Source organism: Mirounga angustirostris, unplaced genomic scaffold, assembly GCF_029215605.1.
Source record: "Mirounga angustirostris isolate CCGP_5_RB_7025 unplaced genomic scaffold, mMirAng1.0.hap1 SCAF_13, whole genome shotgun sequence".
Classification (NCBI taxonomy): domain Eukaryota; kingdom Metazoa; phylum Chordata; class Mammalia; order Carnivora; family Phocidae; genus Mirounga; species Mirounga angustirostris.
In genome coordinates this window covers 14,515,246-14,541,614 of record NW_026991721.1, presented here as the reverse complement: position 1 = coordinate 14,541,614, position 26,369 = coordinate 14,515,246, and the positions used below count along the sequence as shown (strand labels likewise).

Sequence of the window (26,369 nt, the reverse complement as noted above, 5' to 3'; positions counted from 1 at the left end):
GGCAGACGCTTAACCAACTGAGCCACCCAGGCATCCCATGTAATAAATATATTTTTATTGGGGAAAAAAAGAGAGAGCAAGTGATAATTTTCACTGGGGGTAAAAAAGAGAGCAAGCGAATTCTAAAGCATGTTGTTCCAGACCCTCACCCACCCCCATTTCTTCAAGGTAACTAAATTGTAGGTGATTTCTGTGTTATTCTAGGGTTTTAAAATGGTTCTGTAAATTTTTAACCTCATCATTTATGTATTTAAGTAATATTAAAATCTTTCCTCCAACTGCTGTCCAAAAGTTGGGCATCACTTTTATTCACACAAATACCGTGTTTGCTAAATGAGTAATGTTAGGAGGCTGAGTCCGTAAAGTTTTAAAAAGTAATAATAGAGATCAGAAGAGACAAATGATCCATTAACTTATCTCTAGTTCATTATCCTGTTCATATCCTTCTTAGCACTTATCACAGTTATCTTGTTTGTATACTTATTTGCATATACTTATTTGTATACTTGGTTATTGTCTGTTTCTTACTAGAATGTAAGCCATGAAGGCAGGCCTGTTCTCAGTATTTCCAAAATCTAGCACACTGCTTGGCTCAAATTAAGTGCTCAATTGTTAAATGAATGGTCTGCTTTAAGTAGCAGAATAATTTTTTTCTTAAAAAGGGAGAGAAAAATCCAGTTCAACAAATAGTTACTGAATTCCTACTATAGAGAGACACTAGACTTTTTTTTCCTTCTTCCATGGATGGAAAAAAAAAAGGATGACTGATTAAAATCTGCCCTAGATTCTTCTGGTTTTAAACTCTAATTATACCTAAGGATAGTTTACTGCTTGATGCCGTAATTTCTACTTTTTTGGTTACATAACAGTAAGATTTAACCCATTTTTAAAAATGGTAATTGGGGCATCTCCAGGAGATCCCAACCTATAGTTGGACAGAGTAATATGCTTTGATTAACACTGGAATTACCCTTGCAAACTAATCTCTGGGTTCTCTGCGTTGGGATTGCCCTTGCACCACTTCCCCAGGGGCCTTAGGAAATAGCTCATTCTATGATTGGAATTTCAAGTCAAAACACATTTATCTGAGCAGAATTTTAATGATTTATCAAAGAGAGGAGGGATTTTCCCAAACACATCTGAACTTACCAAATTACTGATCCCATTAGCTATGTTTTCTCTTAAGCACCTTTCTTTGAACAAAGCAATTACTGCTGAAATCATCACATGTATTTTTCATAAAAGCTTTTGACTAAGTTTTGTTTGATTAGCAGGAACCCGGTAAAAGTAAATATTGTTTGAGAAGGCACTTTCAGAGCCCTTTCTTTTTCTTCATTGAATTAGCTTTTTAAAAGCACTATTCTTTGGAGAGTAAGAGCCTTTTTCCAGCTGTCCTATTGTGTAGCTCAAGGTCTCGTTAATACTATTATCTGGCCCTGAGATTACAGGTAATTGTGATAAAACACAAGCTTCAGTTTCTGTAATCTCAGACAGAAATCTGTTTGTGCCCAGGCCTTCATATCAGGTGTTTGTTAAATTCAGACTTCTCTCACCTGGGATAGCCCCATTGGCCCCCAGTAAACAGAGGTATCTAGCAGGGACAGGGCTGCATTAGGGACATTGCCTTTTTTTTTTTTTTTTTTTAATCATGTGGCAGAACTCCTCCTGTGGCCAACTTACATACAACGCATGCTAAATAGGAAAATTACATATTTTAAAATAGGCATGTTTGAAACAATAACACTTTTGAATGTGAAATGTACCAAAGGCCACATGTCTTTGGCTTTGCTTGTCAAATGGAGAGGCGGCCAGAACCACTCGGCTCCATGGTTCTCATGCCCCAAAGTCCTGCAAATTGACATGTAAGTAGACAACACACAAAGAAGCTCAGCCCATGAGAAAGTGAGTTTGGGCGCTTGGGCTGGCCTCCTTTCTCTCTGTGTGGAGTTCTTTCCAGCTTCACTTCTTCTGTCCCATCTTAGTTTCTCAGAAAGGAGAGATTAAATGTGTCTGGAATTTCAGCATGTTAACTGCACAGGCAACATGAGGCTAGCACTCAGGCCACTGTTCAGCCTGTCATATGGAAGGAATTGCTTTTCAGGGGAGATTATAATTGTGTATGTAGCCACACAAATGCACATTCTGCCTGGAGGAAAATGCACAGAAGAGGAGGCCTCATGCTGCCACTCAGGTCTCTTTGTAGAGGGCTGCATAAGAAGCCCTCACATGGTGGAGTCAACTCTTTGGGGCTTAATGAGTCATCTTTTTGTGTGATGCCTACTTCAAAAAAGAAAAAAAAAAAAAGGAAGAAGAAGAAATGCACGTTTCCCAAAGTGGGTTGCTTTTATTGGCCCTGCAGCTTTGTCTAAGAGTTTTGTACATTCCTGATGACATCATTTACAATGCTAGTGCACAGACAGTAAACAAAAAATAGTTTAGCTTTTGGGCATTTAGATAAACCTTAAATAGTTCAATTTAGAGAAATGATAATAAGCTTTATAAACAGCGCACACATGAGCTTAAACAACAAGCATGACCCCAATCGTTTTTGGAATGTGATGTGTTGAAAGATGGCTATAGAGAAAACTAGAAGCTTGACACTTTTGAATTATGTGCAGTTCAAACTCGAATCCATGGTCTAGTGTCAATCCCAAGCACTATGTTCTTAGTTAGTGGATAAAATACAGGCTACCACATGAGTAAGTCATCAAGGTCCTTGAACCATAGCATTTTACCTATAAGAAAGGAAAAGGTGGGCGCCTGGGTGGCTCAGTCGTTAAGCGTCTGCCTTCCGCTCAGGTCATGGTCCCAGGGTCCTGGGATCGAGCCCCGCATCGGCTCCCTGTTCCGCGGGAAGCCTGCTTCTCCCTCTCCCACTCCCCCTGCTTGTGTTCCTGCTCTCGCTCTCTCTCTCTCTGTCAAATAAATAAATAAAATCTAAAAAAAAAAAAAAAGAAAAAAAAGAAAGGAAAAGGTAATATTACCACCTACCTCACAGGAATGTTAGAAGATTGAGAAGATAAACACATGGAGCTCTTTATAAGGAAGGTATTTTGTAAATAGAAAATGCTATTATTATTCTCCTTGATCAAATTTCCCCAACAAATGGAGTTGATAAAACCTACCTCACAGGGGGCTGAGAGGATGAATTAATATATACCAAGTATCTTAAAATATTTAATAAGACCTAAAATGGTCTTTTTTTTGATAGTCTATAGGCCACCAAACATGGTATTTAGATACATGGTTAACTTACAAAGTCTCACATATGCAGTTGGTCTTCTGCCTTGTCTTCAAGGCTGGCATGGTACAGAATTGTAAATCTATAAGTAGAAGAAAATAGGTTAGGTCTTCAGGGACAATGGTCCTGCCTTTTTTTCTCATCAAGGTTATGCCTGTGAATAGCCTAATGGAGTCTTGCTAATCTGTGTTGCCATGTCTGGACATAGGGATTGTTTTGACCTTTGCCTTTCCAGCAAATATTTGGTTTTGATTTCATATTTCTAAAGGAAAAATACACTTACAAGGAAAAGAAGTGGTTGATTTGTCTCGCCTTGTGAACTTTTTCTTATCATATTTCCTAGTAGTTAAGAGAAAATAATTATTGTTGAAGGACCTGACATCAGGTTCCCCAAGTAGAAAGTTCTTAAACTCAGCTGAGTAATAAAAACAGCTTTGATTGTTATGTTTAGAACAGGGACACCAAAAAAAAATTTATATATTTTTAAAAGATTTATTTATTTATTTGAGAGAGAGAGGCAGAGGGAAAGCGGGGGTGGGGGGCTGTCGAGGGGCAGATGGAGGGGAAGAGAGGAAGAGAGAAAGCAGACTCTGTGCTGAGTGCAGATCCTGATACATGGCTTGATCCCACGACCCTGAGATCAGACCTGAGCCAAAACCAAGAGTCAGATGCTTAAGCAACTGTGCCACCCAGGTGCCCCAAGAATTTATATATATATTTTTAAAGATTTTATTTATTTATTTGACAGAGACATAGTGAGAGAGGGAACACAAGTTGGGGAGAGGGAGAAGCAGGCTTCCCGCTGAGCAGCGAGCCTGATGCGGGGCTCGATCCCAAGACCCTGGGATCATGACCTGAGCTGAAAGTAGACACTTAACGACTGAGCCACCCAGGTGCCCCAAGAATTTGTGTTTCTTAATGACAAAGTTATCACTGACATCTCTTCTTCTGTTATTGGTATTTTCATAAGATTTGAGACCCAAGATTTCCTAGGATGCCTCAGTTGTAGCCATTTCCAGCCGATAGAAAGGCTAAGGGGAGGGAAGGACTCCAGGATAAACACCTCTTAAGCAAGTAAGGCAGAAGTTACAAACACACCTTTTTCATAGATGAGAAATTAATATAAGGCCCCTGCTAATTGCAAAGGAGCCTGGGAATTGAACTTCAGCCAATCATGTGCAAGAAGAATAGGAGCACAGATTTTGGGGAATGCAAACAATAATCTGGCATACCTGGTATTTACAGTGGAGACATCTCTCCCACTGAAAGTGAGGTGTTGGTAGCTAATTACCCTTATTCATAGGTGAAGCATGGATGTCCTGGAGGGTGTTTAACTTTTTCTCCCCTATCTCTACCTTTCAAAATTAAAGTGCAGAAGTATTTTATCCCTATCCCTGTTCTCATTCTTTTTTTTTTTCTTAACTCTAAGTCTCCGGTCATCTCTCTTGTATCACCTCCCTTTCCTTTTTAAACATTTCCAACTAATCAGAATAGTTCCTTTCTACACTTTAGTGAACTCATACAATGTTAGGGTTTTAGTTCTTTTTTTTTTTTTTTTAAGATTTTATTTATTTACTTGACAGAGAGAGACACAGCGAGAGAGGGAACACAAGCAGGGGGAGAGGGAGAGGGAGAAGCAGGCTTCCCGCTGAGCAGAGAGCCCGATGCGGGGCTCGATCCCAGAACCCTGGGATCATGACCTGAGCTGAAGGCAGATGCTTAACGACTGAGCCACCCAGGTGCCCCGGGTTTTAGTTCTTTATAATTGTGTTGGTTGCTGGGTGTTGGTGGTTACTTTGCTGCCTATTTTTTTTTTTTTTAATTGGGAGTCAGAGACCCATGTAGGAATCTAAATCTTGTCTCCAGAGAGCTAGTTTTACAATAAATAAAGATATTGATCTTCCTAGACTCAGAGTGATTGGTAAAAGATTTAGGAGAACAAGGAAAAGGTGGTGCCACAGAAACTGGGGATGGAGTGAGTTTCAATGTAGAGGGAGTGTTCAGTGATATCAGTTGCCTCAGAGAGGTCAAACAAGATAAGAACTGCAAAGGAGGTTGTTAGTGGCATTAGGTGAGAAGTTTCATTGGAGTAGTGTGTCAGGATGCCAGATTTTCCTGGATGGAGGAGTAAATGGGAAGGATGGAGTTGAGACAATAGGTAGACTCAGGTTTTTTTTTTTCCCCCAGATGTTTGGTTGATTGGGGAAGGAAAAGGAGAGGGGGTGATAGCAAGAGTAGAGTTTGTTGTTTTTAATTTTTTAGATGAGAGAGACTTGAATATGTGTATAGGCTGAAGGAAAGGGAGCCTTGGAGAAGGAGAGAGGGAAGATCCAGGAGAAGGAAAGGATGATTAACTGAATATGTTTTCAGAAGAGGTGGAAAGGAATTCTGGGATCAAAGGCAGGGATGCAAGGTTATTTTGGAGGTGGGAACCAGGGCCACATTTATCCATTAAGCATTATTGGTGTTGTACCTAATCTATAAACTGTTCTGAGATCTTTGAAAATATTTGAGTCCTAAAAAAATTTATTGATCTTCAAATATGGATAAATATTTAATTATATAGTTATAAAACATAATATAATATCATTATAATTAGTATAGACAAACATTTTATTATATTTGAAAGCAATTTATAGGTAACATTTTTCTTGATTAGCAGCAATTCCCAGTCGACGTGGGAATGGACTTGAGATCATTAAGATGCTCATAAAATGACTCTCCAAGGGTTCAGCAATAAAAAAGAAGGAAATTCTGTCATTTGCAACAACATGGATAGACCTTGAGGGCACTGTGCTAAAATAAGGCAAACAGAGAAAGACAAATACCATATGATCTCACTAATATGTGGAATCTAAAAATAAACAACCCAGAACTGAGCGGGGAGAGGGTGAATGAAATGGTGAAGGTGGGAAAAAGGTACATACTTCCAGTTACACAATAAGTAAGTCCTGGGGATGTAATGTACAACATGGTGACTATAGTTAATAATACTGTATTGTATATTTAAAAGTTGCTGAGAGAAAGTTGTCATCACAAGGAAAAATATTTGTAATTATATATGGTGATGGATGTTAACTAGACTTATTGTAGCAATCATTTCATAATATATACAAATATCAAATCATTATGCTGTACACCTGAAACTAATATGTTACATGTCACTTATATCTCAATAAAAAGAAAAAGGAAAAAAAACCTGACTCTACAAGGAATAAATATATTTGATCAACAGAGTTGGAAAGTAAGGAAGGTGAAGAATTAAGCTTAGAAATAGAGCTGAAAGTTGATATTCTTTACTTGACCACCTCTTCTTTGTCTTTGAAGTCAGGTTTTCAGGGTTTTGTTCTTGGAGTTAGAGAAACAGATATAAAAGACTTAGGAGAGCAAAGAGGTCTCTCAGTTTATGCAGACACATCATGTGTTCTCTAAGTTTCAACTTATTTTCCTCAAGAGAACTCTCCTGGAACACTTCTTCACCTAAGTTCTCCTTCTCCAATCTGGCCTGCTTGCTCTCTAAATCCTCTCTCCTTATCATGTGTATTATTTGTCTCTCTCAAGTTATATTCCATATTTCCTGAAGCCTGTGTTTTCCTTTTTCCTTATATGCTCCTTCTTTTTGCTAGGTGGCATCCTCCAGTAGCTTTCTGAGAAAGGATGCATGCAAATAAGATTTTGGGGATCTGAAACTGTTTTTATACTACCCTTAGATTTGATGGATAGTTTGTGTGGGTATAAAATTCTATGTTGGAGGGACGCCTGGGTGGCTCAGTTGTTGGGCGGCTGCCTTTGGCTCGGGTCGTGATCCCGGGGTCCTGGGATCGAGCCCCACATTGGGCTCCCTGCTCTGCAGGAAGCCTGCTTCTCCCTCTCCCACTCCCCCTGCTTGTGTTACCTCTCTCGCTGTGTCTCTCTCTGTCAAATAAATAAATAAAATCTAAATAAATAAATAAATAAAAATAAAGCCTACATACAAAAGCACATTGGCTTTAAAATGTTACAAAGCAATTGATCACAAATTTAAAAAAATTCTATGTTGGAGATAATTTTCCTTAGAATTTTAAAAACATTTCTCCCTTTCTAGCTTTTTATATTATTGTTGAGAAATTTAATGCTATTTTGATTTGTGATATTTCATAAAGATGTCTATTGGTACGGATTTTTTCTCATTCACCGTCTTGAGACCCTTTCAGTGTGGAAATTCATATCTTTCAGTTCTGAGAAGTTTTGTTGAATTATGTGTTTGATATTTTCTCACGTCTGTCTCTGGAACTGTTGTTACTCAGGCATTGGACCTTATGGATTCATCCTCTAATTTTTCTATCATTCTCTCTTCTTTTCCGTCTTTTTCTTGGTTGTTGTACTTTCTGTGAGTATTTTTGACCTTTCTAATCTTGTTGAATTCTAAAAATAGCTACTATTATATTTTACATTTCTTTACTTATTTTTTGTTTTCTGAATTCATGAGTACAAGATTTTATCTTGTCTTTCTATTGTGGTATTTATTTATTTTTTATTTTGTTTTGCTTGTGTCCACATCTCCTGCATTTTTTTTTTCTCCTGAGTTTCTTTTTTCTTTCTGTTGTCTCTTACAAGTTAGTTTTAATTCTTGCATTTAGGTCTCTGACCCTGTTGAGTTGATTTTTTTTTTAAATGGTGTGAGGTAAGGGTTAAGGCTCTTTTTTTTTTTGCCTATAAATATCCAGTTGTTCCAGTACTCTGTATTGAAAAGATTATCTTTTTTCTATTGAATTACCTTATCTTCTTTGTTGAAAACAAATTGGCCATATTTGTGTGTACATATTTTGAGATTCTCTCTTCTATTTCATCACTATATATATTTATCTTTATGCTAATACCACACTGTCTTAATTACTGTCTTTATCACAAGTCTTGAGAAATCAGGTAGAAGTCCTTCAATTTTTTGTTCTTGTTGAAAATGTTTTAATGATTTAATATATATATTTTTAAGATTTTATTTATTTATTTGAGAGAGAGAGCATAAGCAGGGGGGAGTGGGGGGCAGAGGGAGAAGCAGACTCCCCATGGAGCAGGGAGCCTGACATAGGGCTTGATCCCAGGACCCCAGGATTGAACCGAAGGCAGATGTTTAACTCACTGAGCCACCCAGGTGCCCCTGATTTGATATTTCTTAATAGCTTGGGCAAATTACTTGTCCTCTCTATGCTCAGTTTCCCAATTTGTTTTTGTTTTGTTTTATTTTTATTTTTTATCAGTTTCCCAATTTGCAAATTGAATAGTAATAAGACTTATGAAGATTTTTTTTTTTAGAGAGGGAGAAAGAGAGAGGTGGGGGAGGGGTAAAGGGAGAGAGGGAGAGAGAGAGAGAATCTCAAGCAGGCTCCATGCCCAGTGTGGAGCCTGATGCGGGGCTTGATATCATGACCTGAGCCAAAATCAAGAGTCAGTCTCATAACTGACTGAACCACCCATGTGTTCCAAGACTGTTATGAAGATTAAATGAATAAAGCTCATAGAACTGTTCCTGGCACATAGAAAGAGCTCCATAAATATTAGCTAATATTATTTTTTCCAGTTCAGTTAAAGGGGCAATAGTGTGTTGATTGATCCTCAAACCTGACAAAAATAATCCTAAAAGAGGAAACTATAAACTATCTTTTTTTTTTTTTAATTTTATTATGTTATGTTAGTCACCATACAATACATCATTGGCTTTTTTAAAAAAAATTTTTATTGTTATGTTAATCCCCATACATTACATCATTAAGTGCTCAATATCGCTCGGCATCAGGGAAATCCAAATCAAAACCTCAATGAGATACCACCTCACACCAGTCAGAATGGCTAAAATTAACATCATTGGCTTTTGATGTGGTGATCCACAATCCATTGTTTTCGTATAACACCCAGTGCTCCATGCAGTACGTGCCCTCCTTAATACCCATCACTGGGCTAACCAATCCCCCCTCCTCCCTCCCCTCTAAAACCCTGTTTGTTTCTCAGAGTCCATAGTCTTTCATGGTTCATCTCTCCCTCCAATTTCTCCCCATTTTTCCCTTCTTTCTCCTAATGTCCTCCATGCTATTCCTTATGTTCCACAAATAAGTGAAACCATATGATAATTGACTTCTCTGCTTGACTTATTTCACTTAGCATAAACTATCTTAAGATATAAACAAAAGTGTGAAAGATCCTTAATAAATTTCTAGCAAATAGTGTGACATATGTCTACCCCAGAAATGCAATACTAGTCTAATTTCTAAAATATTTATTAAATGTAATAACTGGATATACTCTTAAGAGGGTATTAATGGATATTAAGACTCAAAGTTAATTATCTAATTTGTTGAAGTTTCTAACCTTGATAAACTCCCAAAGAACTAAAAATAGAGTATTTCTAACCTTTATTAAGTATTTATTTAAAACTATGAAAAAAGAGGCACCTGGGTGGCTCAGTTGGTTAAGCATCTGCCTTCGGCTCAGGTCATGATCTCAGGGTCCTGGGATTGAGCCCCACATCAGGCTCCCTGCTCAGCCTGGTGCCTGCTTCTCCCTCTCCTGTGCCCCTGCTTGTGCTCTCTCTCTCAAATAAATAAATAAAATCTTTTAAAAAATAAATAAATAAAATAAAACTATGAGAAAATTAGGTTTCTATTTCTTAAAAACAAGAACAAAACAAAGATGTCTCCTAGAACCACTGTTATTTATTTATTTATTTATTTGTTTGTTTAGTAAGCTCTATGCCCAATGTGGGGCCCAACATGGAGATCAGGAGTTGCATGCTCTACTGATTGAGCCAGCCAGGCACACCAAACTACTGTTACTTTTTATAGCATTAGATATTAAGACCTGAACATTTTTTTTAAAAGATGAATATAGGGCCACAAATTATAAATGGTCAAAGTTTTTTCTTATGCTTGTGTGAGTGTAAATGGGTATATTTTGGAAAACTGTTTGGCAGTCTGTACTAAAACTGAGCATATCCTATGACTTATTCATTTACTCCCAGGCACAGAACCAGCTGAATGCAGGCATATGTTTACTAAACGCTTATACAGGAACACTCATAGTGACACCATTCATATTAGGCCCAAACTGGAAACTTAAAAAATGCTGTCAATAAGAAAATTAATAAATAAATTGTGGTATATGCAACAGTGATCTATTATGCTGCAACGAGAATTAATGAACAACTACTCACAGCTCTATGGATGAACCTCACAAACATAGTATTGAATGAAAGAAGCCAGGCGCAAGAGACTGCATACTGTATGATTTTATATATATCTCAAAAATAGATGCCAAAGTACATATCTATGTAATTTGTGACAAACTAAGTATAGCTGATAATGTGAAAAATTTATTACATGATAATTGGAAGGACTGTGGAAGGAATAAATTTAGATTCACACCTCCTACCTTATGGGTACAATGAATTCTAGTTGAATTAAGATGTTAAAATACTTTTATATCCAGGAGAAAATAATCAAGTATATTTACCCCTGAGATAATTTTATGACATAAACCAGTAGTAGATATTTGAGAGCAGATGGACGTGTATATAGAATTTGTTTTTTAAATTTGCATAGGATAAATAGCAAAGATAAAAGGGAAGTAACAAGATAGGGAAAATCACGATGAATATGATAACTAAAAGTTAATATATGACACGTAAAGGAAATAAATGGTACAAATTTGTATTATAGTAACTAAGTCCCTTCAGGACAAGTGGCCAAAGGAAATTATTTAAGAGTTTGTTCATGTGCACTATTCTTTGTAAAAGTGGAAAATTAGAGTCAATCTGCAGGCCCATCAATAAGACAATGGTTGGGCGCCTGGGTGGCTCAGTTGGTTAAGCAACTGCCTTCGGCTCAGGTCATGATCCTGGAGTTCCTGGATCGAGTCCCGCATCGGGCTCCCTGCTCAGCAAGGAACCTGCTTCTCCCTCTGACCCTCCCCCCTCTCATGTGCTCTCTCTCTCGTTCTCTCTGTCTCAAATAAATAAAAAAAAAAAAAAAAAAAAAAAAAATAAGACAATGGTTAAGAAATTAATAGATAGGGCGCCTGGGTGGCTCAGTTGGTTAAGTGACTGCCTTTGGCTCAGGTTATGATCCTGGAGTCCCAGGATCGAGTCCCGCATCGGGCTCCCTGCTCGGCAGGGAGCCTGCTTCTCCCTCTGGTCCTCCCCCCTCTCATGTGCTCTCTGTCTCTCTCATTCTCTCTCTCAAATAAATAAATAAAATCTTTAAAAAAAAAGAAATTAATAGATATAATAAGTATTCTATAATAGATATCCCTATGCAGCCATTAAAAAAATGAGTTACATTCATTAACAGGGAAAGATGTACATAAAATTTTAAGTGAAAAAATAAGTTACAGAGTACAGTGTGATTACATTTCTGTAACACGTTAGGAACATTTGCAAATATATGTATGATCACACATAGAAAAAGTTCTGGAAGGATGTATAACAATCTGTTAACAGTGAATACTCTGGGAAATTGAATTAAGAGAGTGCTTACAAGTAAGGAAGCCTTATGTTTATACCATTCTGTATTCTATTACATTCATGTGTTGCTTTTACAATTAAATTTAGAAGTCTGTATAAGAGGAAAGATAACTAAATATTCAGGTTCACCAATAATTTAAACTTTGCAAATTAAGACCCTTTTGAGTTAGTTTAAAATTAAAGCTTTATAGTGAGATGTCTGCGAAGAAATTGGTCTCTATTTCTTGAAGGTGGCACAGTCTTTCTGGAGAGCAATTTGGTAATACATAACAAAAGCTATAAAAATGAGCCTGTCTTTTGATCCTAAAGTCCTACTTCTGGGAATATATCCTAAGGAAGTAACTCAAAAAGAAAAGAAGTTGTTTGTATAAAAATGTTTATAGCCACATTATCTTTAAGAAAAAACTGGAAATAATTCAGAAGCAAACTGAAGTAGATTAATAGAGTGGAATATTATATCACTAAATAATTCCCAAGAAGACTTTATATATATGTGAAAAAGCATATGAAATGAAATATTTTGGTAAAGTAGAACCCCAATACAAATCTGTGTATACACCAATGAGAAGGGACCACAGAGATACGGAAATCCTTGCTATTTTGAGATAAAGGAATTCTGTATCTAAGAACTGACTTAAAATGCAATAACATATTGATCTTCTAATTTAAAAAAGGATTAAGCTAGATGACCTAATAAGATTGCTATCAGCTCCATGCTTTTATAATCTCAAGAAAATGAAACTGAAAGTAGTCTCTTTTACTTCTTTTCCTTCTCCCTCTAGTATCATTCAGATTCTTCTCCTCAGCTGAACATTTTCCTTAAACTAGATCCATTAATGAAGCTTTCTGTTGGATCATTTTGTTTTGGAAAGACAGAGTAAAAATTTAGAAAAATAGAAAAGAAAGCAGAAATTTCATTCTCCATATCCATTTATATTAAACATTATCTAAACAATGTTTACTTATGCTTAATCAGGCTTCCAGATAGTTCTGGGAAGTAAAGTATCCTTCTCCCCGGTAATCTAATGAAGACATGAAGTTGAAGGGTTAAATACCTTGCATAATGCCCCAAGGAGTCATTGGTAGCACAAGGATTAGAAATTAGGTCTTGGGGCACCTGGGTGGCTCAGTCGGTTAAGCTTCCAACTCTTGGTTCATGAGATCTAGCCTGCATCAGTCTCTGCACTCAGCAGGGAGTCTGCTTGAAGATGCTCTCCCTCTGCCTTTCCACCCACTCGTGTGTGCTCTCTCTCTCAAATAAAGAAATAAATCTTAAAAAAAAAAAAGAAAAGAAACTAGGTCTCATATAATGAGACCCCCACTTGCTTAGGCTGTTGAGCCTGGGTGCTTTTCTGTAGCAGGACTGGGATCAATTCAGTTTAAGAGCTGGACTTAAGGTCAGTTCACTTCTCCATGAGTCTGATTATTTGAGCCGTATAAATTTTCTGAAGAGAGATTTCTGGAAGCAACTGTAGAAGCATCTTATACCACCATCAGGTGGAACTGGATAGGATCTGACCTACATTGTCCAAAGAGAAGTGGTCATTAGACCACTTCTTCCCCTTTGCTACCTCTTACTTCATGCACTGCCCCTCATTGTTCACTCTTCTCTCTAGTGCAAAATATAGGACCTCAGAAGGAAATGGTGCTGTCATCAGTTCTAAAATTGAACAGAATGTTAACTCAGTTGAAAAGTGGAAAAATTAATTTTAAGACATCTTTATGTAAGTTCTGTGAAGTACCAAGACATTGATTTGTGGTCTATTTTGCAATCATGTTTATATCAGTTATTTTTGAGATAATTGTGGTCATTTTGAGCTTTCTAAATTTCTCTAAGAATTATCCTAATTCTGTGATTCAGTGGAAAATATTTACACTCATGAGATTAAAGTTCAAATTTTTGCCCTATCACTTACAAGCTGTGTGACCTTGGGCAATTTCCTCATTTGTAAAATGGTGATAATAATCCCAGCCTTATCTACCTCCTAGGCTGGTTGGAAGGTTCAGTGAGATAATGTATGTAAAAATATTTAGTAAACTTTCAGGGGTATTACAAATGTTACAGTTCAAGTTTTTAAAGTCATTAAGACCTTACCTGTTCACAGCAATGATAATAAAAGCACTGAGATCTTCAATAAGCATTACATCTTTTCAAATGCTAGGATAGTGTCTGAAATGTTCTATGCTATCATCTTAGCATGCACTAACCTATATCCACGAATAGGCCAACGAGCATTCTCATTGGTATGTTAGTTTGAGCCCTACATTTATACTTTTGGGAAAATATATAGATGCTTTATGTTAACAGTAGGTTTGTCTGGATACAGCAGAAAAAAGCCTAAAATAACATGGTTTGAACAAGTTAGAAGATTATTTCTCTTTTTGTGGAAAAGAAGTCTGAAGATAGGCAGTCCATGGTTGGTATGACATGCTCCAAGGTATAATCAGCAACTCAGGCTTCCATCTTTTTGCTACAACATCTTATCCAGAGATTCCATCTTTTACCTATGATCCATGGGGACTGAAGGAACTCTTTATTATCCTCTGAGATAAATGAGGGACATCTTTCAGCTGAATCAGTTCCATTTAAGAACTTTCTAGAAGACCCACACAAAACTGTGCTTATATTTTATAGCTTAGTCACATGACTAAGGTCTAGCTACAAAAGAAGATGAGAAAATATGATCTTTGTGCCAGAGGCCATGAGCCCAGGTAAAAATTGGAATATGTTTCAGGAGGAAAAGGTTGCTGGGGTTGGCAACTAGCAGTCTTCGTCACAGCATTATATAAATATATGGATGTCTTCTATTATGAATTGCCCTCCCCTTTCCTCCCCAACATGTGCATGCACACACACATACACTCCTTACATTCACATAAGCACTGTCTATTTAATTTTATTTCCTGGATAAATTAGTCCACTCCAGTGATCCTGTGCCCAGAATTTCTTTTCTAGTGCCAATGCATGGTGTTCGATACCAACTTTAGGAAAGTGGCCAATTGAGATTATTAAGCAGAAGGCTCTGTGGTCTTTTTTCAATACAGCCAGTTGGTCAACAGAATAAATTGACTGTGTGTGCTCAGCACTATGGTTAATACTGCAAAAGACCTATAAGGGATATAATACAGACCCTTCCTCCTGTAGTTCTTAGTGAATAGGGCCATCATATTCCCAAATGCCCAAGAAAGGAACCCAGAAACCATCCTAAATTCCCTCTCATCTTTTCTTATATCCAATCAATTATCAACTTCTATTGGTTATCCCTCTTTTGTTTTGATCTGTCATACTCATTGTTACTTCCCTAATTCAGGTCTTTATTATTTCTGGCCTAGACTCTTTCAACAGCTGATTGTCTTGTATCTGTACTTAACTTTCAGAAGTAGTAGTCTGATGGTCACTTTCTTGCTCAAAATCCTTCAATGGTTTCCCAAAATCTGTGTGCTTCCTATAAGACCCTTTATAATGATGATGCTGTCTAGACTTATCTTTTAGCAAAACTGAACTATTTTTAGCTTTTCAGATCCACCATGCAAATATGAAAAATACCTTCATCCTTCTGCCTGTGCTGCTATGTCTCTATTGAATATCCTCCCTCCGCTTGTTCATGTGCTAAATTCTTTCACATCCTTTCTCAGCTTAAATGTTCCTCCTTCTTTTAAACTCTTTCTCCAAGGCAACAAAGCCGCTCTTACTCTTTATACTTTTTACATACCTCCTTTATAACAATTATTATACTATATTATAATTGTTAATTTGTATGTCTGCTTCTCCAAATAGATGGTAAGCTCCTCAAGGATGAAGACCATGCTTAGGTATTAAATAATTATTAAAAAATAAAGGAATGTCCTCAATTGTATTGTAATGTAGTTGAGGACACTAACAGATGAAATAAGTGTGACATGCTGAGTCCGTGTGCGATCAAGTGCTATGTGATAAGTAATAGGAGTTCAGGAAAAAAAGGAGATCACTAGAGATTGGACGAATTAGGGAAGGAATCAAAGAGAATGTATCTCCAGTAGGGAGATAGCACAGTGATTTGGGCCAGGAAAACTAAAAATTCTAGGGACATATTTTTATGTTCAGCAGTGTTTGTATAAGGAAATATTTATAGGGGTGCTTGGCTGGCTCATTCGGTAGAGCATGAGACTCTTAGTCTTAGTCTCAGGGTTGTGAGTTCAGGACCCACATTGGGTGTGGAGCCTACTTTAAATAAATAAATAAATAAATTTATAATGTCAAAACAAAGTACTACATTAAATTTTGAAAAAATATAATATTAAGTAAACCAAAAAGAAAAGAAAAATGAGAAAGAAAAAAACCTTCGAAAATGCAAGGGATATACTGGTTTAATTTGGAAGTCTCTTATCTATAAATATCTTTAGTTCCTTTTACTTTAGTTTTTTTTCATCTCTGAGGAAATCAAAGTCCCATTGTATAAATGCTTTATTAGTACTACTGTATCACAAGAATCTGCCTTGTCTCTGGAATATTATTCAGCCATGAAGAAGAATAAAATCTTGCCATTTGCAACAACGTGGATGGAGCTAGAGAGTATAATGCTAACCAAAATAAGTCAGTCAGAGAAAGACAAATACCATGATTTCACTTATATGTGGAATTTAAGAAACAAAACAAAGGGAAAAAAAGAGAGAGAGAGACAAATCAAGAAACAGACTCTTAACTATAAAGATCAAACTGATGGTTACCAGAGGGGAAAGGGGGGGTGGAAGAATGGGTTAAATAGGTGATGGGGCACTTTGAAGGGGCACTGGATGATATATGGAAGTGTTGAATCACCATACTGTACACCTGAAACTAATGTATCACTGTATGTTAACTATATAAAAAAAGAAAAATACTTAAGAAAAAGAAAAAAAGTAGGCAAAGAATTTGAATAGGCCTTTCTAAGTAGAAGACTGAGAAGACATGGCTAATAATCACATGGAAAAGTGCCCAATATTAATAATCACCAAAAAAATGCAAACCAAAGCCCTTAGATACCACTTCAAACTCCCTAAGATGGCTAAAATAAAAAAGATGGGCAATAACAAGTATTGGCAAGGATGTGGAGAAATTACACCCTCATACATGTCTGGTAGGATTATAGAATGATGCAGCCACTTTTGAAAACAGTTTGACAATAAAACATACAGTTACCATATGATCGGCACTTCCACTCTTAAATATATGCCCACGAGAATGAAAACGTTCACACAAAAATCTATACACAAATATTCATAGTGACATTGTTCGTAATAGCCTAAAGGTGAATACAACTGATGGATGGATAAACAAAAGGTGGTAAATTCATAGAATGAAATGTATTCGGTAAGAAAAAGAATGAAGTATTGAGATGAACCTCAAAAACATGATGCTAAGTGAAAGAAGCCAGTCACAAGAGGCCATATTTTATGATTTCATTTATAGAAAATGTCCAGACTAGGCAGAACAATAGAGACAAAAAGGAGATGAATAGTTTTCAGGGGCTGGGAGAAGAAGGCATAGGAAGTGACTACTAATGGGTACTTGTTTTGGAGGGTTGAAGAAATGAAGAAATTAAGTAATGGGGATGGTTGCACGACTCTTTGAGTATACTAAAAACTGTTAAATTGTATGTGTTAAAGGGATGGATTTTATGGTAAGTGAATTATATCTCAATAAAGCTATTATTAAAAGAAAAGAATCCTCTGGGGTGCCTGCTGGCTGTCAGTGGGGCATGTGACTCTTGATCTTGGCGTTATGAGTTCAAGCCCAATGTTGGGGGTAGAGTTTGCTTAATAAAAAAAAAAGAAGAAGAAAAAAAGAAAAGGATCTGCATTTTCTCAACGTGCAATCTTTTTAACTGTGCACATACACAGTATTAATATATGCTTATATATACATGCTTAATGTGCAATATACATAGTATACATATATGCATATGCATTTACTGGGTAACACATTCAGAGGTCCAAAAAATATATAATAAGGCATACATTGAGTGGAATTGTTTCCACCCTGTCCCAATTTACCCCTTTCTTCCTCTCCTGTGTTCTGTAGACAATTGCTTTTATTCAACCAGCTCTTTTATTTTATTTTCTTTTTTAAAGATTTTATTTTTCAAGTAATCTCTACACCCAGTGTGGGGCTTGAACTCATAACCTGAGATCGAGAGTCCCAGGCTCTTCTGACTGAGCCAGCCAGGCACCCCTCAACCAGCTCTTTTAAATCTATAGGATATGATTATGTTTTGGTTCTCCCAAGTTTCCAGTACTGCTGAGCTTTGCCACTTTTCTTCCCTGAAATGACCTCTTTCTTTATTTTTTCTAAAATACATTCTTGTTCTGCCTTTATCTTAAAGGCATGTAATAATTTGCCTCCTTTGGTTGTCTCCAAATTAAGGTTTCAGCATAATTCACTAGTCTGATCATCAGTACTTAGATTATCTTCTAGCCAACCATTATATTAAATAAAGGTAACACTTTCTTTATAATACCTATTATCACTTATCATAGCTCAAGAAAAAATTTATTTATAATTTTTCCTGGATTATGTTTGGCACCAGAGACCTGAATAGACTATCAGTAGAATAAAAGGAGCCTGAATAATATAATTTGGCTATTCTATTTAGAAGTTTAGATCCGTTCAGGGAGTGTGAAAATATATTTGAAAATAATTTAGTTTTGCCCTGACTTATTTTGCTTGTTTTGTACAAAGAAAAACTTTGGCAATGTGGGTATAGATGGAAATATGGAGAACTTCAGAGCTGCATTTGAGGAAGCCCAGGTACTTTCCATCATTGAATCAAGAGTGAAAAGAATGAGGAAAGATTTCAATTTTTTTTTTAAGTTTTATTTATTTAAGTAATCTCTACACCCCATGTGGGGCTCAAACTCACAACCCCAAGATCGAGTCACATGCTCTTCCAACTGAGCCAGCCAGATGCCCCAGTGAGACAGCCAGGCGCCCCTTCAATTTCTTTATCTATAAAATGATGGTAGTTAAATGATATGATCTTAAAATCCTTCCACTCCTTAAGCTTGTGCAATTCAGGAGCAGTGGTGAGAATAGTAATGAAGTGATTGGCTACTGGTTCCAAGTTTAGTACAACCGAGAGAGGCCGGTGGAACAATCTGTGGGAGGCCCTAAGTGATTTCAAATCCTGTTGAAGAGGAATAGTGTGTTCAATGGAAATGGAGGAGGAAATGGAATTTTCGGGTCAGGGGATTTGATGGGCCATAGTTGTGAAAGAAAGCCCACCATGTGCTCCTGGAAAGAAAGATGTGGGTTCTGGGTTTGTTTGTTTGTTTTTTTTAACATGTAGGTCATAAACTCTCAGGGGAGCTATAGATGAACCTTAGGAGGGTCTCAAATCCTCTAAATTATGCACAACATATTAAATTATATCCATTTTTCTGTGAGAAAGTATTTGCAGCTTTAAGTAGATTCTTATCATAACCTAACAAAAAAAGCCATTCACTCTTAAAAATGAATGATAAAGACTCCTAATGATTAAAATGGAGAAAGAGGTACACCTCAGTGGCCTTGCAGTGGGTGAATATGGTCATTGTGATATTTTCAGAGTCAGCTAGGTGTCAGTCACAAGACCTAGAAGTAAGGGGTGAGAAAAATGTATAGAAGGAAACAGAATTTGCCATCAGGCAGCTTTGAGTCTTGGCTTGCCATTATTAGCTGTGTGACCTTGGGCAAGTATATAACTTCAGTAAAGCTCAGTTTCCTCAGCTGTAAAATGGGGCTAATAAGTATCTACCCTAACTGGTGGTTGTGAGGATAAAATGAGACAAGGCAGGTTGAACACATAAAACAGTGCTTGGCGCATCGTAGGTAAACCTCTCCCCTCACAGGTTTTAGATTTTGTATATCTGGTCCTCAGTAAGTCCGTCTGCAGAGAACTACTCAGTGATGTTCACACTTCAGAAGATCATATCTTATTAAGTGGTCAGTTTAGAGGTTCTTTCCCATGCAGATTTGCCAGCGGGTGTGTAAAAAACCCACGTTGGACTGGTTGCCTGGCAGCACGTGGCCCTGAGCGGTAGTACATGGCTTGCATTGTAATGTCATCAGGGCGGGGGCCAGCTGGCTGAGCACTACCACATGAGCTAGGGACTCCATTCCTCAACAAAACAGCAGCCAGCTCTAGGGTTAGCAGAAAATGACAAACCAGGCATGGATGAGGGAGGCGCCAGCAGAGCAGCGGGATGTCCTTTGATTTGCTTCTGTTATTTGCATGTCTTTCTTGTGATGTCTGTGAAATGTTCAGAATGACAAAGTTTTTAAAAGACCTGCTGACTCCGCCTGAAAAATGTGAAAACCTCCCGTTTAGAGACCTATTATGTCCAGCTAGCCTGCATTTTCTATATCTTTTTCTTCATTTTTTATTAATGCAAACATTTGCATGAAGACAGAACCTTTGTTTCGTAGAGTTCATCTGCCCCTGCTGCTTACGGGCCCTGCCATGCGAGAGCACAACAGAACCTTTGTTACGCTTTCAGCAAAGCTGTTTATGAACGGTGGCTTACTGAGGACTGCTTCCTGTGCTGTGTGCTTCCATTTTGTCTAAAAAGAAAAAAGAAAATAGTTCTTAGGAGTGAAAAGAATTTGGACTTTCTTTTATTCAAGTCTTGGATGTTGAAATGACAAGTAGCCCCCAAATTTGTGAGGAACTGGTAATTGCATCGAATGCATTTTTTCACTTTACCTTGAACATAATGAGGCCCTTAGTAACAATGGAAGGAGCAAATGCTTTCTTATTGGAATAGAGGGAAGGAGCAGTAAAAGGGCAACAGAAAGAGGGGCTGAGAACGGGACAAAAGTGGCTTCCTGTAAGAACCCTAATATTGTAGCAGAATGTGTTTTGGTACTTAGTGTTTCCCACCTGGGAGGCACAATCCTGAAGTGGTTGAGTTGAATAAAGAATAGCACCACAGTGTATAAATAGTGATACAGTTTATGTATTCATTCAGTAAATATTTGAATGGTATGTGGAAGACATCGAATGGTCCTGAGTGTTAAAGGGGATAAAAGATAAATGTCATGGTAACAGTCTGTAAGGAGTCGGAAGTCTAACAAAGAAGATAACACATGTATAACAGAAATAACTCTGTATCAAGGTAGAAAGTGCCATTGGAGATATTTAAAATAGGTGTTTAGGGAGTTCAGGAAAAGAAAGATTGCTTCTGGGTAGGAGAGAATCAGGGAAAGCTTCGTGAAGAAGGTGGCATTTGACTTGAGCCTGGCAGGAAAGGTAGGCTTGGACATTGCAATGTAGCCGTGAGTGAGGAGTCAAAAATTATGTTGGTTTGATAAAATAGATCCCAAAGTATATTTTTATATGGTATTTTGGTGTTTGACACTGGTGATTTAGATGATATGGTAAGTGTTAGCATGAGTTTTCTGTGTAATCTAAATTAGGGCCAGTCTAGCCTATGCTGTTCCAGTCATTCACCCCATCACTTTTGTGCACTTTGGCCTAGACCTCTGGAGCATCTATAAATAACTACATAGCATCTTTACTTTCATAACAAAAATAGACACTCAAAGGGATTATTGGGCATTATTACAGCCATATCCCATAAGCAGGGTGTAGACATAGTTCTGAGTGGGAATTTGACAAGTGAGACTTCATGGTTGAAAGAGAATCCTCACCTTCATACAGAGGCAGTATCAAACAGAAGGGAGAGGATCAGGAATTCTAAGCCTGAGAGTTTTCAGCTACTTTAAATTAGAACTCACTTCTGTATCTTTCTGCCATTAAACTAAATGAGGTCCTGTTAGTGTTATATGAGTTGTTAATTTTTGTGAAATGGTTTGAATATAAAATGACAAGTAATTGATAAGGTACTGCATTAGCACCTTGTTGTATTAATACCACTAATCTGTATATTCATAGTTAATTGCATATTACCGAATATAATTGCTAATAATTTGTAAAGGCATGGTTTTCCCCAAAGGCTACAACTTTTGATGACTATATAGCACAATTAATTTTCGCCTTATAGCTTAAATTTCTTCTAAGATTTATTTATTTATTTTAGAGAGAGAGAGCACGAGCAGGAGGGGCAGAGGGAAAAGGAGAGAGAACCTCAAGCAGACTCCGTGCTGAGCTTGGAGCCTGACATGGGGCTCGATCTCACAACCCTGAGATCACAACCTGAGGTGAAACCAGGAGTCAGATGCTTAACTGATGGCGCCCCTTGCCTTGTAACTTTAATACTTCCCTACCTGACATGACATTAGGAGTGGCACTTGATTTACTCCATGTTTGTCAATTTTTGGGTTTTATTTAACCTGTGGTGCCTTCTGGAAAATAGTTCTATGACTGTTTATGGAGTTGAATTGATAACAATGCTGCTCTATGAGTGACTATTTTTGCAAAGCTATTGTAATGACAGTTATTACTTGGCTCTTCATGTGTCGCATAGATTGTAACTGTGGGACACTTCAGTGCCACTTCGGATTTCTCTGACATTCAGGGAGTACATTTTGTTATGGTCAGCTAGCTGAGTGCTTTAAGTTTGGATCTCTGTAAAAACCTCCTTAAAAAAATTTTTTTTTTCTGTAGCTTCTGGCACTTGAAATTACAAAACTCCAACCTACTAATTCTTTTTTTTGTTTTTTTTTTTTAAGATTTTTATTTATTTATTATTTGACACAGAGAGAGAGAGAGCACACAGGCAGGCAGAGGGAGGAGCAGGCCTCCCCCCGAGCAGAGAGCCCGACGCGGGGCTCGATCCCAGCATCCCGGGACCATGACCTGAGCCGAAGGCAGATGCCCAACTGACTGAGCCATCCAGGCGCCCCTCCAACCTACTAATTTTATATTATGAGATTTAGACTAGAAATACTGAAGCAATAGGATTTAAGTACTTAGCCTTCATCGATATCCCCAACATATCAAAAATCACCAGTTTGAGGAAGAAGGGAAGAAGGAAGGATGAATGGCTGACTAGCAAATGTTTGAATGTCAAAGCACACACCTTTGTCCAGCTGTAAACTTGTACAAGATCCCCACTGGTGGAGGGAAGTAGGCTTTAGTTTTTCGTCCTCCACTTGGCATAAAGATCTTTAGTGACCTCTTGTTTTCTGGTTGCCACAGGTGATGTTAACATATGTGTAATGCTTTGTTTGCCCTCAGCGTGTCTTTTAGTATTTGAGTTTGACTAGCTGTGTAGCAGCAATGTGGTGGCTTGGATGCCCAAATGCATTGGATTAGTTTCGTCTGTTTTATAATTAACTATTAATGTAAAAGAGCTTTCCTTAATTTGTAACTCTGTCCTTAGAAATGTCCACTTGACATATGTCATGTGGCATAGCTTTTTTTTTAAGATTTTATTTATTTATTTATTTATTTGAGAGCTAAAGAGAGCACAAGCAGGGGAAGGGGTAGTGGGAGAGGGAGAGGCAGACTCCCCCACCGAGCAGGGAGCCAGATGCAGGGCTCGATCCCAGGACCCCGGGATCATGACCTGAGATGAAGGCAGACACTTAACCGACTGAGCCACCCAGGCACCCCATGGCATAGCTCTCTAAGGGCTGTGATATAGTGCAGTCCTGACCTAGGCCTGGATTCAAATCCTGTCTCTGCTACTCACCAGACCATTAACATTTAGGTAAATTACATATCTGAGTCTTCCTTTTTTTTCATCTGTAGGATGGAGATAAAAGAAAAGTACCCATCTCATAAGTCTGTTGTGAGAATTAAATGAATTAATGCCCGTAAAATGCTTAGAAGGCTGTCTTGCACAGAGAGCTTAATAAATGTTAGCTGTTGTTATTATTATATTTATAGGTTGTTTTTTTTTTTTAAGATTTTTATTTATTTGTCAGAGAGAGAGAGAGCACAAGCAGGGGGAGCAGCAGAGGGAGAGGGAGAAGCAGGCTCCTCACTGAGCAAGGAGCCCGATGTGGGACTCAACCCCAGGACCCCGAGATCATGACCTGAGCCGAAGGCAGACGCTTAACGACTGAGCCACCCAGGCGTCCCTATATTTATAGGTTTAACTACCATAAGCAAACCCTGTAATGATCAAGAGCTATTGAAGGAGGGAAGCTTCCTACATTTATATCAAGGATGTTTATCAGGATATTCATATGCAATGTGTGATTCACTTACAATTTTTTCTGGGCACCCAAAGTTAAACTTGACGCACAGCTGTTTTATATTTGGAGCTAGTTAATGTTTGAAGAGGCCTGATTTGGGGTTAACACTTTTACTTTATTTTTCTCTAAGTTTTAAATTTCTTTTTATATTATGCTCACTATGTTAATTGTGAATTCATGATTTGATAAAGGACACAATTACTTAAAGTAAAGATCATACTAGAAAAAAATATAAGATAATAGGTTTATACACTTGGAGTGGAGAGGGCCTGTCTGAACTATACACAAAGCACAAAAGCCACAGTAAAATACTTTTGACTGTATCAACAGTTAAGATGTCTGTACAATGAAAGATACCACAAACAAATTAAGAGAAAAGCCATAAGGTAGATATATATATTTGCAAAATATATAGAATTAGAAAAAAACCTACAAATCAAGGAGAAGAAAAAAGAACCAGAGAGGAAAATGGGCAAAGGATACTAGCAGATTATTCACAGAAGAAATACAAATAAACATGAAAATATGCTTAACTTTATTTGTACTTAAGAAGACTAAAATTAAAACAACAGTGAAAAGCTATTTTATAGCTGTTAAATTGGCAAAATTACAAAGTCTTAGACCAAGAATAGTGAAAACAGATATTCTTACGGCTGGGAAGAGTAAATTGGAATAACCGTTCGTGAAGCAATTGTGTATATCTAAGTAGACATGAAGATATGGAAAAAAGGGAACCCTTGTGCACTGCTGGTGGGATTGTAAACTGGTATAGCCACTATGGAAGACAGTATGGAGGATCTTCAAAAAATTGAAAATAGAACTACCATATGATCCAGCAATTCCACTTCTGGGAATATATCCAAAGGAAATGAAAACACTAATCTAAAAGATTTCTGCACCCCAATGTTCACTGCAGTATCATTTACAATAGTCAAAACATGGTAACAACCTAAGTGTCCATCGATGGATGAATGGATAAAGAAGTTGTGGTGTGTATATATAATGGAATGTTATTCAGCCACAAAAATTGAGGAAATCCTACCATCTGTAACTACATGGATGGATCTTGAAGGCATTATGCTAAGTGAAATAAGTCAGAGAAAGATACTGTTTGATTTCACTTACATATGCCATCTAAAAACAAACAACAAACAAAAACCCAAACTCACTGAAGAAAAGATCAGACATGTGGTTGCCAGAGGCGGAGGGGGAGAGGAAATTAGAGGAAGCTGCTGGAGAGGCAGGGTGCGGATTTCCAGTTATAAGATAAATGAATACTGGGAAGGTAACCTATAGCATAATGACTGTGGTTACCACTGCTATATGATACATGGGAAAGTGATTAAGAGAGTAAATCCTAAGAGTTCTCATCACAAGGAGAAAAATGTTTTTTCTTCTTTCTTTTCTTTTTTATTTTATCTATATGGTGAATGTTAGCAGAACCTATTGTGATAATCATTTCACAATATATGTAAATCAAACCGTCATGCTGTATGCCTTAAACTTATACGATGATGTTTGTCAATTATTTCTTAATAAAACTGGAAAAAAAACCATGAAGATGTGTGCGTCCTATGGCATGCCAATTCCATAGAAAAACTCTTCCACATATGCACAGGGAAACATGTATAAGAATGTTCAACACAGCAAGGTTTGCTATAATGAAAGTATGGAAACAGCCTATTTATCGATAGAGAAATATTTGCCATTGAGAAATACTGCAAGGGTAAGTTGGTTCCATATCGTTTTAGAAAAGATCTCCAGACATGGTTGAGTGAAAAAAGCAAGGTTAAGAAAAAAGTATATGTCATTTATTTAAAAACAAAACTAAACCAAGCTCACAAATTACATATTTCTATATTTTTTAAAGTATGCATACCAAACTGACAACTGTTACCAATGGGAACTGGGATTGGTTTTTAACTTTTTCTGTACTGTTTGAATCTTTAAAAATAAGTACATGTGTAATTAGAAATAAACATTTTTTTAGCTTTGCACAGCGGCAGTGTCGTAGCCAATGAGGTTTATCCGAGGCACGATTATTGCTAATAGAAATAAACATTTTTTTGCAATTTAAATCAGATAAATACTTTTAACCTGATTTACCAATTTAAGCTTCTTTTCTAGTATTTACATGGATAGCCAGAAATTTCTAGATAATACAGTATAAAATGGGACACATTTTAGGGTTTTGGATTTTTCTTATTATGTTTTGCTTTTGTTTTTGTTTTTGAGAGGTTGTAGGTTACAGTGGAAGGACATAGGCTCTGGAGTAAAATCTAAGTTTAAATCCTAGATCAGCCATTTATTAAGATTTTAGCAGATTCCTTAACCTCTCTGAGCTTCAAAAAAGTCTATTACTTACCTCATTGAGTTGTATAAGGATTACATGTGCTGGTTTTCCTCATTTCCCATCTCCTTTGGTCAGAGGAAATTGGCCTAGTGTGGTCTAAGATCAAAGATGGTCTTCTATGGGTGATAAAATATTTCACCAGAATATGCCATCTCCCTGGATCAGGACATACGAGTAAAAATGG

General features: G+C 37.2%; 1 protein-coding gene and 1 pseudogene across 1 annotated transcript in view; both read left to right on the top strand.

Annotated features, from left to right (window-relative positions):
• The window catches only part of CSTPP1 (centriolar satellite-associated tubulin polyglutamylase complex regulator 1), a 182,717-nt gene that overhangs the window by 7,733 nt on the left and 148,615 nt on the right, over positions 1–26,369 (top strand). The window lies entirely within an intron of this gene.
• Positions 25,821–25,943, top strand: LOC123858170 (U4 spliceosomal RNA; annotated as a pseudogene).